Consider the following 15,342-nt stretch of genomic DNA (forward strand, 5'->3'; position numbering starts at 1 on the left):
TCCCCCTCCCACTCTCTCTCCCCCCCTCTCACTCTCTCTCTCTCACACTCTCTCTCCCCCCTCTCACTCTCTCTCTCCCCCTCTCCCCCTCTCCCCCTCTCCCCCTCTCCCCCTCTCCCCCTCTCTCCCTCTCCCCCTCTCCCCCTCTCTCCCTCTCTCCCTCTCTCCCTCTCTCCCTCTCCCCCTCTCCCCCTCTCCCCCTCTCCCCCTCTCCCCCTCTCCCCCTCTCTCCCTCTCTCCCTCTCTCCCTCTCTCCCTCTCTCCCTCTCTCCCTCTCTCCCTCTCTCCCTCTCTCCCTCTCTCCCTCTCTCCCTCTCTCCCTCTCTCCCTCTCTCCCTCTCTCCCTCTCTCCCTCTCTCCCTCCACCCCCCCCTCACTCTCTCTCCCACTCTCTCACTCACTCAGTCTCACACACACACACACACACACACATTTTCAGTCTCTGGTGCTGGTGATTTATGAGTCAGCATGGAGTAAAGGTCAGTTTTACTTGTCACATGCACTTTGAAACTCTGAAAGACACAGGAAAATGCCTTGTTCGTGTCGATGACCAGCACGGTCCGAGGAAGTGTCGCTCCCCCTCCGCAGCCAACATCGCGTTCCCACAACTTACTAACTGTAACCCGTACGTCTTCGGACTGTGGGAGGAAACCCACGCGGTCACTGGGGAGAATGTACAAACTCCGTACCACCAGCGGCAGAAGTTGAACCCTGATTGCGATCACTGGCGCTTTCTAATAGCCTCCGAAGAGGTCATGTCAACCTGACCTCCTGCTGGAAGAACTGAGCGGTCCGAGCAGCATCCACGGTAGGTAGGGAACTGCAACGACTGGAAACCATGCGTCAGATACATGAGGTTGTGCAGATGCTGGAAACCCAGAGCATCTCTCTCATACATACACACACACACACTCACACTCTCACACACACTCACACTCTCACACACACACTCACTCACACTCACACACAGACACACACACACACACACACACACTCATACACACACTCACACACACAGGCACACACACTCACACACAGACACACACACGCTCACACACAGACGCAGATGCAAGCACACACACACAGAGACACAGACAGACACACACACAGACAGGCACACAGAGACAGAGACACAGACCTACACACACAGACACACACTCAGACGCAGACACACACACACAGACACACGCGCAGACACACACAGACACACGCGCAGACACACACAGACACACGCACACACACACAGACACACGCACAGACAGACACACGCACAGACAGACACACGCACAGACACAGACACACACACACAGACACAGACACACAAGCACAGACACAGACACACACGCACAGACACAGGCACACACATACACAGACGCAGACATGCAGACGCACACGCAGACAGACACATGCAGAGACACACACACAAACACAGACATAAAGACACATACACACACACTCAGAGAGAGACAGACACTGACAGAGACAGACACAGACAGTCACACACACACACACACACACACACACACACACACACACACACACACACACACACAGCTATAGGAACTCAGCAAATCTAGTGTATTGATGCAGTTACAAAGAAGGCATGACAGCAACTATATTTCACTGGGAGTTTCAGGAGATCTTTCACGTCACCGAGGCCACTCGCAAATTTCCTCGGCTGTACCTTGGAGAGCTCGCTGACTGGCCCTACCACCTTAACCGGTAGCTCTTTGGAATGTGGGAGGAAAGCAGAGCACCCAGAGGAGACCGACATGGTCATGGGTAGAACTGACTAAACTCCTCACAGGCAGTGAGCGGCAGGAACTGAATCCGGATCACTGGTGCTGTAAAATGTGTCCGCCAAGGTACCAGGTTGCCAACCCTTCCCCCCCACCGAGATGTTTCTACGGATCACCCCTGAACTAGACCAGACGGCAGGACCAAAATGAAACAGTTCTTCTCATCATCATCATGATGAGCCGTGTCATATGACATCATCATTATGAGACGCGTCGTATGACATGGGCGACCACGGTGACCGTATTTGATCTTGGCAAATTTCTCTACAGAGGTGCTTTGCCATCACCTTCTCCCGGGCAGTGTCTTTACAAGACGGGTGACCCCCAGACATTATCAATACTCTTCAGAGATTGTCTGCCTGGCGTCAGCTTTCACCATTAACCCATGACCTCTGGTGTGGTATGTCATCAAAGGCACTGGCAAATTTCTACAAATGTACCATGGAGAGCGTTCCAACTGGCTGCATCACCGTCTGGTATGGGGGGATGGCACTACTGCACAGGATCAAAATAAACTGCAGAAAGTTGTACACTCAGTCAGTTCCATCACGGGCACTGGCCTCCCCAGCACCCAGGACATCTTCAAGGAACGATGCCTCAAAAAGTCCGCATTGATCATTAAGGATCCTCATTACCCAGGACCTGCCCTCTTCTCATTGCTACCATCAGGGAGGAGGAACAGGTGTCTGAATACACACACTCAATGGTTCAGGAACAGCTTCTTCCCCTCTGCCACCAGGGAGGAGGTACAGGAGCCTGAAGACACACACTCAATGATTCAGGAACTGCTTCTTCCCCTCTGCCATCAGGGAGGAGGTACAGGAGCCTGAAGACACACACTCAATGATTCAGGAACAGCTTCTTCCCCTCTGCCATCAGGGAGGAGGTACAGGAGCCTGAAGACACACACTGAACGATTCAGGAACAGCTTCTTCCACTCTGCCATCAGGGAGGAGGTACAGGAGCCTGAAGACACACACTCAGCGATTCAGGAACAGCTTCTTCCCCTCTGCCATCAGGGAGGAGGTACAGGAGCCTGAAGACACACACTCAGCGATTCAGGAACAGCTTCTTCCCCTCTGCCATCAGGGAGGAGGTACAGGAGCCTGAAGACACACACTCAGCGATTCAGGAACAGCTTCTTCCCCTCTGCCATCAGGGAGGAGGTACAGGAGCCTGAAGACACACACTCAACGATTCAGGAACAGCTTCTTTCCCTCTGCCATCAGGGAGGAGGTACAGGAGCCTGAAGACACACACTCAGCGATTCAGGAACAGCTTCTTCCCCTGTGCCATCAGGGAGGAGGTACAGGAGCCTGAAGACACACACTCAGCGATTCAGGAACAGCTTCTTCCCCTCTGCCATCAGGGAGGAGGTACAGGAGCCTGAAGACACACACTCGGCGATTCAGGAACAGCTTCTTCCCCTCTGCCATCAGGGAGGAGGTACAGGAGCCTGAAGGCACACACTCGACGATTCAGGAACAGCTTCTTCCCCTCTGCCATCAGGGAGGAGGTACAGGAGCCTGAAGGCACACACTCGACGATTCAGGAACAGCTTTTTCCCCTCTGCCATCAGGGAGGAGGTACAGGACCCTGAAGACACACACTCAGCAATTCAGGAACAGCTTCTTCCCCTCTGCCATCAGGGAGGAGGTACAGGAGCCTAAAGACACACACTCAGCAATTCAGGAACAGCTTCTTCCCCTCTGCCATCAGGGAGGAGGTACAGGAGCCTGAAGACACACACTCAACGATTCAGGAACAGCTTCTTCCCCTCTGCCATCAGGGAGGAGGTACAGGAGCCTGAAGACACACACTCAACGATTCAGGAACAGCTTCTTCCCCTCTGCCGTCAGGGAGGAGGTACAGGAGCCTGAAGACACACACTCGACGATTCAAAAAGGGAAAAAAGAGATACTAAAGATAGGAATAGAGCTGTTTCTGAAAATGCAAGCAAAGGAGTCGCCGTTACAATATACAATACTTTGAACGATTGCGTCCTCTTAAATCTTCATTTTCATTGTAACATTCAAGATGATTGTTGTTACCTTTTAAGTCCTTCGTAGTTCCTAACTTGCTGAAGTGGGAGAATTGTTTCACTTTCGCTCCCAGCTCTTCCTGACATCTCCAAGCTTGAATGCCTGAAACTGCAGCGAGCAAAACAGTTCTGAATTGTCCTGCTGCTTGTTTCTCGCCAACTATTGTGACGAAAAGTCACTGCCTTTTGAGCAGAAGCACATGCAACAGGTGCTGAGCACGTTGCAGTGTTTTTAAGGGCTATGCAAGTCGCGCATGAGTCTGGCGCTAGTCAGGAACAACGGCAGCACTCTGCTGCCCCAATCAAGCAGCACAGTGCCGCAAATAAATGGAGGAAATCTCGGCCTATTTTTAGATTAGTTTTCGTTCCTTAAGAGTGGTCCCAAGTAAGCGGCTGCCCCCAATTAAGTGATGTCCCAATTAACAGGAATCCGCCGTCTTTGTTCGGGCGCAACTTGCAACAGGAGGACAGTGGATATCAAGAGTAAAGAATTGTATAAAAAATGAAAGTTAGTGGTTAAAGAACTGACGTGGAACAAAGTGTGCCGAATACATACTTCTTTTTATTAAGTGCTGGAGATTTGTTGTCTTGTGCTGCTGTAGCCAGCCCTCTTCAATGTCTGATGTGCGGACGGAGATGCTCTTCTGCGCACCATTGTTGTAATGCCTGGTTGGGTCACTGTCCTGTCAGCTCAAACCAGTCTGGCCATTCTCCTCCAACTTCTCTCATTAACAAGGCATTTTTGCCCACAGAACTGCCGCTCGCTGGATATTTTTTTGTTTTTCGCATCGTTCTCTGTAAGCCCTGGAGCAACCTGGAGTCTACGGACCCCTTGCTAAGTGGTATTGGTCTGCGGCATAGAAAAGATTGGGAACCTCCTGACTGGAGATCGTTGCGTGTGAAAATCCCAGGAGATTCTCAAACCATGTCCGTCTGGCTCCAGCAATAATGTCCACTCCATAATGTACTGGTTTGGCACAGGAGTACATTCAGCCAGAGACTCATTCCACCGAGATGTAACACTGAGCGTCATAGGAAGTCATTCCTGCCTGTGGCCATCAAACTTTACAACTCCTCCCTGGGAGTGTCAGACACCCTGAGCCAATAGGCTGGTCCTGGACTTATTTCCACTTGGAATAATTTACTTCTTATTATTTAATTATTTATGGTTTTATATTGCTATATTTCTACACTGTTTTGGTTGATGCGACTGTAATGAAACCCAGTTTCCCTCAGGATCAATGAAGTATGTCTGTCTGTCTGTCAGTCATTCCCACAGTCAGAGTCACTGAGGTCATATTTCTTCCCCCATTCTGATGTTTGGTCTGAACAACAACTGAACCTCGTGACCGTGTCTGCATGCTTTTATGCACCGATTTGCTGCCTCATGATTGGCTGGTGAGATATTTGCGTTAACAAATCGGTGTACAGGCCTAACTAATCAAGCTGAGCGTGCATTCACGTGCATTAGGGATTTGTTAGTCAGGGTGTGACATCGAACAAATGAGTTCTGTTCCTGAGTCCGTCTTTAAGTCGGATTTGAAGTCGGAACAGGTACATCGGTATTATTTAGCATCAGTTAGTCAAACGTTTTTCTGAGTATATAGTACATATTTAACCTTTCTGTGCATATAAAACACTTAAGAAACATACGTATTTCAATAATTAAACCACTGCATTGCTTGGTAATAATTGTAGTTTACATTGGGGCAGGGCCTTTCACATGCTCCATTAAAATTGTTCCAATCGTTGCCCGACTGTAGCCTAACGCTTTTTCAATGACCGATGGCGTTTCACCTCATTCCGATCGCATTATTCCTTCCACCTTATTTTCAACCGCCATCGGGATTACTTTCGTGAACAAAAACAGTGTGGAATCAGAGCTGCACCACCGGGTCCTAATGTCCACCACATGGAGACATGTTAATTAAAGACTGGGGTTCTGCTGGGTCCTGAAGACCACCGCACTGATACATGTTACATAAGGGACTTGAGCATCCGTGGGGGGGGGAGGGGGGGTCCCAGAACCAATCCCCCGCGGATAAGGAGGGCCGACCATATAGCTATATAAATGCCAGCATGCGTTAAAACCTAAACAGCTTAAAATGGGTTTAAAGTGTCGTGGTGCGGTGACAGTGGGAGTAAAAGATATTTATTTTGCGATACACCACAGAACAGGCCCTTCGTCCCCACTGAGCTGTGCTGCCTGGCAGTCCTGCGATTTAATCCTAGCCTAACCGTGGGACAGTGACCAATTTCCCTACCAACCAGTACGTATGTGGGCTGCAGGAGGAAGGCGAAGCACCCAGAGGGGAGCCCCCACGCAGGTGGGAGGAACGTGCAAACATTTACCTTCCCCCCCCCCCCCCCACCCAGACGTTACGTTGTCGCGCTAACCGCGGCCACCGAGGTAGATAAAGGGAGGCCGGCCGGGGACTAATTAGAATGCTTGATCACATCCCAGCAACCTCCCTCCCCGACACAACTGATCTTATCCGAATTGTCTTTCAGGTGGTCTGTTGGACTCGAAGAGGAGAACAAAAGAAAAGAGGAAGTGTTTGTGGTGCTGATGCAAGGGTTCTGTCCGTGTGTCTGTGCCTTCTAGATGTTGCCCTGAGACGGACCGGGAACAACATGATGAACGACCAGGAGGAGGAGGTAACAGTTCTTCCCTACCCTCTTCTCCAACTCAAGTTCAAAGTAGGTTTATTGTCAAAGTATGTGTACGTCGCCATATTCTGTGGGATTGGGTTCGGGAGCCGAGAGGTAACGTTACAGCTGTACAGGACCCTGGTCAGACCCCACTTGGAGTATTGTGCTCAGTTCTGGTCGCCACACTACAGGAAGGATGTGGAAGCCGTAGAAAGGGTGCAGAGGAGATTTACAAGGATGTTGCCTGGATTGGGGAGCATGCCTTATGAGAATAGGTCGAGTGAACTCGGCCTTTTCTCCTTGGAGCGATGGAGGATGAGAGGTGACCTGATGGAGGTGTATAAGATAATGAGAGTCATTGATTGTGTGGATAGTCAGAGGCTTTTTCCCAGGGCTGAAATGGCTGCCACAAGGAGGCACAGTTTTAAGGTGCTTGGAAGCAGGTACAGAGGAGATGACAGGCGTAAGTTTTTTACGCAGAGAGTGGTGGGCGTGTGGAATGTGTTGACAGAGACAGATACGATGGGGTCTTCTAAGAGACTTTTAGATAGGTACATGGAGCTTAGAAAAATAGAGGTCTATGCGACAGGGAAATTCTAGGCAGTTTCTGGAGTAGGTTACACGGTCGGCACAACATTGTGGGCTGAAGGGCCGAAAGTAGAACATGTTTTCTATGTTTTTCCATCCAACCCTGAGATTCATTTTCTTGTAGGCATTCACAGTAACTAGAAAGAAATCTTTAAAATACTAAATAAAGGGATTCCAGTTCATTGGGTCATTGGTTAATTAGGGGCAAATCTTAAAGGTCAAAATGTAATCAAGAAAATAGCAAAGGATTCCTTTGATTATTTGGGGCACTATGCTGCTTAGTTAGGACAAGAGGCAGCTGCAGAACTTTCTCGCTGGTGTCAGTCATGTGTACTTGTACGGCTGTTGGACACAGCTCTGTGCTTGGAGCAATACGCACAAGATCAGGACTACTTCCCCTCACTGTCTGGACCTGATGGAGGGTCCCGGCCCAAAATGACGACTGTCTGCTCCTTTCCATCGATGCTGCCTGAGTGTGTGTGTGTCTGTCTGTCTGTGTGTGTGTGTGTCTCTCTCTCCCCCCTCTCTTTCCCCCCCTCTTCCCCCCTCTTCCCCCCTCTTCCCCCTCTTCCCCCCCCTCTTCCCCCCTCTTCCCCCCCTCTTCCCCCCTCTTCCCCCCCTCTTCCCCCCTCTTCCCCCTCTTCCCCCCTCTTCCCCCCTCTTCCCCCTCTCCCTTCCCCCCCTCCCCTTCCCCCCTCCCCTCCCCCCCTCCCCCCCTTCCCCCCCTTTCCCCCTCCCTTCCCCCCCTTTCCCCCTCCCTTCCCCCCTCCCTGCCCCCTCCCTGCCCCCTCTCTTCTCCCCTCTCTCTTCCCCCCTCTCTCTTCCCCCTCTCTCTTCCCCCTCTCTCTTCCCCCTCTCTCTTCCCCCCTCTCTCTTCCCCCCTCTCCCCCCCTCTCTCTTCCCCCCTCTCTCTTCCCCCCTCTCTCTTCCCCCCTCTCTCTTCCCCCCTCTCTCTTCCCCCCTCTCTCTTCCCCCCTCTCTCTTCCCCCCTCTCTTCCCCCCTCTCTCTTCCCCCCTCTCTCTTCCCCCCTCTCTCTTCCCCCCCCATTTCCAGCATATACCGATTTTCTTGGAGCAAAGGGTTTTTAAGTTGCATTAGTTGTGCGTGTTTCTGTTCAAAGAGCAGTGATCCTTGTCGCTGACATTTGGTGAGAAATAAGCACATTGACATGAGATGAAGCGTCCTTCAGAGTGGGTTGTGAGAACAGTTCAATGGCAGGGTGAGGTGAGTGAAGTTGACTGAAGTTTTCCCTTCTGGTTCAAGATCCTCATGTTTGAGGGGTAATAACTGTTCCTGAACCTGGTGGTGTGGGACCTGAGGCTCCTGTACCTCCTTCCTGATGGTTGAGGGGTAATAACTGTTCCTGAACCTGGTGGTGTGGGACCTGAGGCTCCTGTACCTCCTTCCTGATGGTTGAGGGGTAATAACTGTTCCTGAACCTGGGGGTGTGAGGCCTGAGGCTCCAGTACCTCCTTCCTGATGGTTGAGGGGTAATAACTGTTCCTGAACCTGGTGGTGTGGGACCTGAGGCTCCTGTACCTCCTTCCTGATGGTTGAGGGGTAATAACTGTTCCTGAACCTGGTGGTGTGGGACCTGAGGCTCCTGTACCTCCTTCCTGATGGTTGAGGGGTAATAACTGTTCCTGAACCTGGGGGTGTGAGTCCTGAAGCTCCTGTACCTCCTTCCTGATGGCTGAGGGGGTGATGACTGTTCCTGATCCTGGTGGTGTGGGACCTGGGGCCTCAATGGTAGATGTGAGAAGAGAGCCTGCCCCTGACGATGGATGCTGCCCACTCGTAGCAACCCTTGTAAACCTGCTCAGTGATGGTGGGGTCTCCCACTGGGCTTCATCCACCACTTTTTGTAGCCGTTTTCCATTCCTGGGTATTGGTGCTTCCATCCCAGGCCGGATGTGCTCAGCAGGGGAGGGCTTTGCCTGTGACGGGCTCGGCCATATTTGGACAGAGGGTGGAGAAGCTCCCAGCAAGGCCCACTCTGAGTAAAGCTGCTCTCCTTTCTCAGCCCCTAACACTGAAACGCTCTTGTTTTTGCAGGAGTTCATCACCGTGAGGGTGCAGGATCCACAGGTGCAAGATCCAGGCTCTTGGGCCCCCTATATCGATTATAAAATATTCCTCTATGTAAGTGTAGACATCGTTGCTCTCTCCCAACTGATAAAGTAACACTCCTCCTGCACTTCTCAATGTCAGAACCAGGATTAACATCAACGGCATGCGTCGTGAAATCTGTTGTCTTTGTGGCAGTGGGATATTGTAGTGTAAGACCATAAGACTTAGGAGCAGAAGTAGGCCATTCAGCCCATCGAGTCTGATCCAGCATTCAAACATGGGCTAATCCAATTCTTCCAGTCATCCCCACACCCTTGCCTACTCCACATACCCTCTGATGCCCTGGCTAATCAGGAACCTATCCATCTCCGCCTTAAATGCACCCAATGACTTGGCCTCCACAGCCTCTTGTGGCAACAAATTCCACAGATTTACCACCCTCTGACTAAAGTAACTTCTCCGCATCTCAATTCTAAAAGGGCCTCTTTCAATCCTGAAGTAGTGCCCTCTTGTCCTAGAATCCCCTACCATGGGAAGTAATCCGTTCAGGCCTTATAACATTCGGAATGTATCTATGAGATTCCCCCCTCATTCTGCTGAACTCCAGGGAATACAGCCCAAGAGCTGCCAGACGTTCCTCACACGGTAACCCTTTCATTCCTGGAATTGTTCTCATGAATCTTCCCTGAACCCTCTCCAGCATATCATTTCTAAAATAAGCTTCCCAAAACTGCACACAATAATCCAACAATGCGGATTCACAGTTACGTGTCGACCCTATTTCTACCATCTTCTCCTTCTATGCATCCAAAGCTCACATTTATGCGAGGCTGTTTGGACTAGAAGCACCGCCTTCCCACCAATACGAGTCATGCCGATCTCACTTTGGTTTTGGCAGCGTGTGGATGTGCGATCTTGCGCTCTTAAACTTTGCTGTCATTACCTACGGTGCACTGATTTTGTGCTTGAAATATTTAAGTATGCCTCCTAAGCGTTCTATGTCAAGTCCTGGCCCATCAGCCAAGCGGTGGAGAACGGCTTTAACACTTGAAAAAGAGTTGGAAATTATAAACAGGGCGGCATCAGGTGAAGGTAACACAGCTCTGGCACGTTACTTGGGCCTGGGTGAGTCCATGATCAGAAATATAAAGAAAAATGCTGAGAAAATAAGAAGTGAAGTGATTGATTCAAATGTCTTTAAAGATTGTTATCAGAGTGCGTAACCCGATTATGACAAAAATGGAGAAAATGTTGAGTTTGTGCATTGAGCAACACTCAGTTCCGATCGTCTTCGTGTGAAAGCTTTGGAAATTTACGGTCGCCTTTGTTCAGAGGCTAGCGAGGAAGTGTCAAGAGATACTGTTAGCTTTAATGCAAGGATGGGATGGTTTTCTAAGTTTGTTAATCATCACAGGCTTCACTACTTAGCTGTGCACGGTGAGCAGGCTAGTGCTGACCACGAAGCTGCTGAACGCTGCCCTGTGCAGTTGCGGGCTATGATAGCTGAGTTAGGCACCACACCAAAGCAGGTGTTTAACGCAGACGAGACCGGGCTTTCTTGGAAGCGTATGCTGAAATGCACTTACATAAGTAAGGACGAAAATACTGCATCAGGTTTCAAGGCAGCAGAGGATAGGTTGACTGTGCTTACGTGTTCCAATGCCGGAATATAATACGAATGTTGCCTTGTGCTACTGCTTTTGTGTTGTATTGGTATGAAAAATGTGAATAAGTTACAGTCGGCCCTCCTTATCCGCAAGTTCCGCATGCGCGGATTCAACCAGCCGCGAATCGAGAAAACCCGGAAGTGCTCTTCCAGCGCTCGTTGTTCGAGCATGTACAGACTTTTTTTCTTGTCATTATTCCCTAAATAATGCAGGATAACAACTATTTTTACATAGAATTTAGAGATGATTTAAAGCGTAAGGGAGGATGTGCATAGGTAATTGTGGATCGGGATCGAAAAAAATCGGTAGTTCTCTTACTAAGTAAGTCGGAACAGGTACATCCGGTATTATTTAGCGTCAGTTAGTCAAACGTTTGTCTTAGTATATAGTATATATTTTACCTTTCTGTGCATATAAAACACTTAAGAACGTATGTTTAAGTGCTGTGCTCGGGAATGGAAGTTCTCGAGTTCGATCCAGTGACAGATTGCCCCCCGAGTGCGCTCTCCATCCATGCCGGGTTGATGTGGAGGATCAAAAACCCAAAACCCAATAATTAAACCACTGCGTTGCTTAGTAATAATTGTAGCTTTCATCGGGGCAGGGCCTTTCTCACTTTATCCTTTAAAATTGTTCCGATCGTTGACCGAAAGTAGCCTAACGCTTTTCCAGTGATCGATGGCGTTCCACCTTTTTCCGATCGCTTTATCATTTTTTCCCCCCACTTTATTTTCAATCGTGATTAGAAACACTGCGGATTCTCAGTGCCGGGTCCTAATGTCCACCGCACTGAGACAGGTTAAATAAGGTCTGGGATTCCGCTGGGTCCTAAGATCCACCGCACTGAGTCAGGTTGAATAAGGTCCGGGGTTCCTCTGGGTCCTAAGATCCACCGCACTGAGGCAGGTTGAATAAGGTCCGGGGTTCCGCTGGGTCCTAAGATCCACCGCACTGAGGCAGGTTGAATAAGGTCCGGGTTCCGCTGGGTCCTAAGATCCACCGCACTGAGGCAGGTTGAATAAGGTCCGGGGTTCCGCTGGGTCCTAAGATCCACCGCACTGAGACAGGTTGAATAAGGTCCGGGGTTCCGCTGGGTCCTAAGATCCACCGCACTGAGGCAGGTTGAATAAGGTCCGGGGTTCCGCTGGGTCCTAAGATCCACCGCACTGAGGCAGGTTGAATAAGGTCCGGGGTTCCGCTGGGTCCTAAGATCCACCACACTGAGGCAGGTTGAATAAGGTCCGGGGTTCCGCTGGGTCCTAAGATCCACCGCACTGAGACAGGTTGAATAAGGTCCGGGGTTCCGCTGGGTCCTAATGTCCACCGCACTGAGGCAGGTTGAATAAGGTCCGGGGTTCCGCTGGGTCCTAAGATCCACCGCACTGAGGCAGGTTGAATAAGGTCCGGGGTTCCGCTGGGTCCTAAGATCCACCGCACTGAGTCAGGTTGAATAAGGTCTGGGGTTCCGCTGGGTCCTAAGATCCACCGCATTGAGACAGGTTGAATAAGGGACATGAGCATCCGTGTTATTTGGTATCCGCAAGGGGTCCCGGAACCAATCCCTTGCGGATAAAGAGGGCAGACTGTACAGATAAAATATATTTAGGAAGCTCTCCAGAACGCATCCCCGTTTTCTCCATTTAAATAGTTATTCACATTATGCGTTTTCCATACTATGCGCCAACGGTGAGGAACGCATCCCCCGCATATAACGAGGGTAGGGTGTACATTTATTATCAAAGTTATGTATACCATATACAACCTGGAGATTCGTCTCCTTACAGGCAGCGACAAACCAATGAGACCCAAGAGAACTCATTTTAAAAAAAGATTGTTAAGCACCCAATGTGCAGAGAGGAAAAAAAAGAACAAATCGTGCAAGTGATAGAAGTAAACAAAGAGTGAAGGTGGCACTAGTGAGCCCAGCAGCCGATTCAGGCGCCCCTCAGCTGGGCTGAGACCCTTCACCGGGGCTGGAAAGGAAAGGGCCGAGATGTCAGGATGGAAAGGTTGGCGGAGGGAGGGGAATGAGGGTAGCTGGAAGGCAGTAGGTGAAGCCAGGTGGGTGGGAAAGGCAAGGGGACTGGAGAGGAAGGGATCTGGTATACGTGCCCTGTGAGGCCTCGCTTTGCTCCTTGGCTCCAGAGGATCGATGTGTGTACATGTGTATGGTGACTGATAGATGAATTTGAGCTAGAAGTACAGAATACGCTTAAAGCAACATACACACACACACGCACAAAATGCTGGAGGAGCTCAGCAGGCCAGGCAGCATCTATGGGAAAAAGCACAGTCGACGTTTCGGTCCGAGACCCTTCGGCAGGACCGGAGGTAAAAAAAGATGAGGAGTAGATTTGGAAGGTGAGGGAAGGGAAGAGAGAAAGACAAGGTGACAGGTGAAACTGGGAGGGGGAGGGATGAAGTAAAGAGCTGAGAAATTGGTGAAAGAGAGAGAAGGCCACGGGAGAAAGAAACAGCGGGTGGAACACCAGTGGGTGGGCGAGGAAATAAGGTGAGAGAGGAAGAAGGGGGTGGGAAATGGTGAGGAGGGGCATTACTGGAAGTTCGAGAAATCGATGTTAATGCCATCAGGTTGGAGGTTACCCAGACGGTATCGTCCAACCTGAGTGTGGCCTCATCACGACAGTGGAGGAGGCCGTGGATACTCAGCAGGCCAAGCAGCATCCGTGGGGAAGAGAAACCAGGGCTTTGATGAAATTTCGTCACTCTCGGTGCGGTTAACCTGAATCATTTCTGTCACCATAGATGCTGTCTGACTTTCAGAATCTCCACTGTTCACTGTGGGAACACACACACACAAAATGCTGGAGGAACTCAGCAGGTCAGTCAGCATCTATGGAGACCTATGTCAGTGTAGTTTTATTTCACTCCCAGTGTGTAACTTGCCGAGGGAGGTCCCCCCCGCCCCCCCCCCCGTCACCAAACTCAGAATCAGCCTTAAGGTCAGAGTAAACTTATTATCGAAGTACATACATCAAGTTGAAATTTACGAGGGGTGCTTGATAAGTTTGTGGCTTAAGGTAGAAGGAGTCAATTTTAGAAAACCTAGCACATTTATTTTTCAACATAGTCCCCTCCTACATTTACACACTCAGTCCAGTGGTCGTGGAGCATACGGATCTCGGACATCCAGAAAGTGTCCACAGCAGGGGTGATTGATAAGTTTGTAGAAGGAGATGAGTTATACAGCTCTCGTTACAGGCACGTGCAGTTCAACTCTTTGTGATTATGCAGAAAGTTTGAAGTTAATAACCCATCGGGGTGATTGATAAGTTTGTGGCCTAAGGTAGAAGGAGATGAGTTATTAACTTCAAACTTCCTGCATAATCAAAGAGTTCAAGTCAAGTCACTTTTATTGTCACTTTGAGCTTAACTGCTGGTACAGTACATAGTAAAAATGAGACGACGTTTTTCAGGACTATGGTGTTACATGACACAGTACAAAAACTAGACTGAACTACGTAATAAAAAAAACACAGAGAAAGCTACCGACACAGGACTGCGTAAAGTGCACAAAAACAGTGCAGGCATTACAATAAATAATAAACAGGACAGTAGGGCAGTAAGGTGTCAGTCCAGGCTTCGGGTATTGAGGAGTCTGATGGCTTGGGGGAAGAAACTGTTACATAGTCTGGTCGTGAGAGCCCGAATACTTCGGTGCCTTTTCCCAGACAGCAGGAGGGAGAAGAGATTGTATGAGGGGTGTGTGGGGTCCTTCATAATGCTGTTTCCTTTGCTGATGCAGCCTGTGGTGTAAATGTCCGTGAGGGCGGGAAGAGAGACCCTGATGATCTTCTCAGCTGACCTCACTATCCGCTGCAGGGTCTTGCGATCCGAGATGGTGCAATTTCCAAACCAGGCAGTGATGCAGCTGCTCAGTATGCTCTCAATACAACCCCTGTAGAATGTGATGAGGATGGGGGGTGGGAGATGGACTTTCCTCAGCCTTCGCAGAAAGTAGAGACGCTGCTGGGCTTTCTTTGCTATGGAGCTGGTGTTGAGGGACCAGGTGAGATTCTCCGTCAGGTGAACACCAAGAAATTTGGTGGTCTTAACAATCTCTACCGAGGAGCCATCGATGTTCAGCGGGTAGTGATCGCTCCGTGCCCTCCTGAAGTCAACAACCATCTCTTTTGTTTTGTTCAGATTCAGAGACAGGTTGTTGGCTCTGCACCAGTCTGTTAGCCGCTGTACCTCCTCTCTGTAAGCTGACTCATCGTTCTTGCTGATGAGACCCACCACGGTCGTGTCATCGGCAAACTTGATGATGTGGTTCAAGCTGTGTGTTGCAGCACAGTCGTGGGTCAGCAGAGTGAACAGCAGTGGACTGAGCACACAGCCCTGGGGAGCCCCCGTGCTCAGTGTGATGGTGTTGGAGATGCTGCTCCCGATCCAGACTGACCGAGGTCTCCCAGTCAGGAAGTCTAGGATCCAGTTGCAGAGGGAGGTGTTCAGCCCCAGTAGGCTCAGCTTTCCAATCAGTTTCTGAGGGATGATTGTGTT

At 50.1% G+C, this 15,342-nt stretch overlaps 1 long non-coding RNA gene across 1 annotated transcript; it reads left to right on the forward strand.

Moving 5' to 3' along the window:
• Positions 1 to 486: 486 nt before the first annotated feature.
• Positions 487 to 13,644, forward strand: LOC132386835 (uncharacterized). Its single transcript, XR_009509687.1, has 4 exons — positions 487 to 808; positions 6,352 to 6,498; positions 9,137 to 9,223; positions 13,585 to 13,644. It is a non-coding gene; the product is annotated as an uncharacterized LOC132386835 (long non-coding RNA).
• Positions 13,645 to 15,342: the final 1,698 nt, after the last annotated feature.

Source organism: Hypanus sabinus, unplaced genomic scaffold, assembly GCF_030144855.1.
Source record: "Hypanus sabinus isolate sHypSab1 unplaced genomic scaffold, sHypSab1.hap1 scaffold_1334, whole genome shotgun sequence".
NCBI lineage: Eukaryota > Metazoa > Chordata > Chondrichthyes > Myliobatiformes > Dasyatidae > Hypanus > Hypanus sabinus.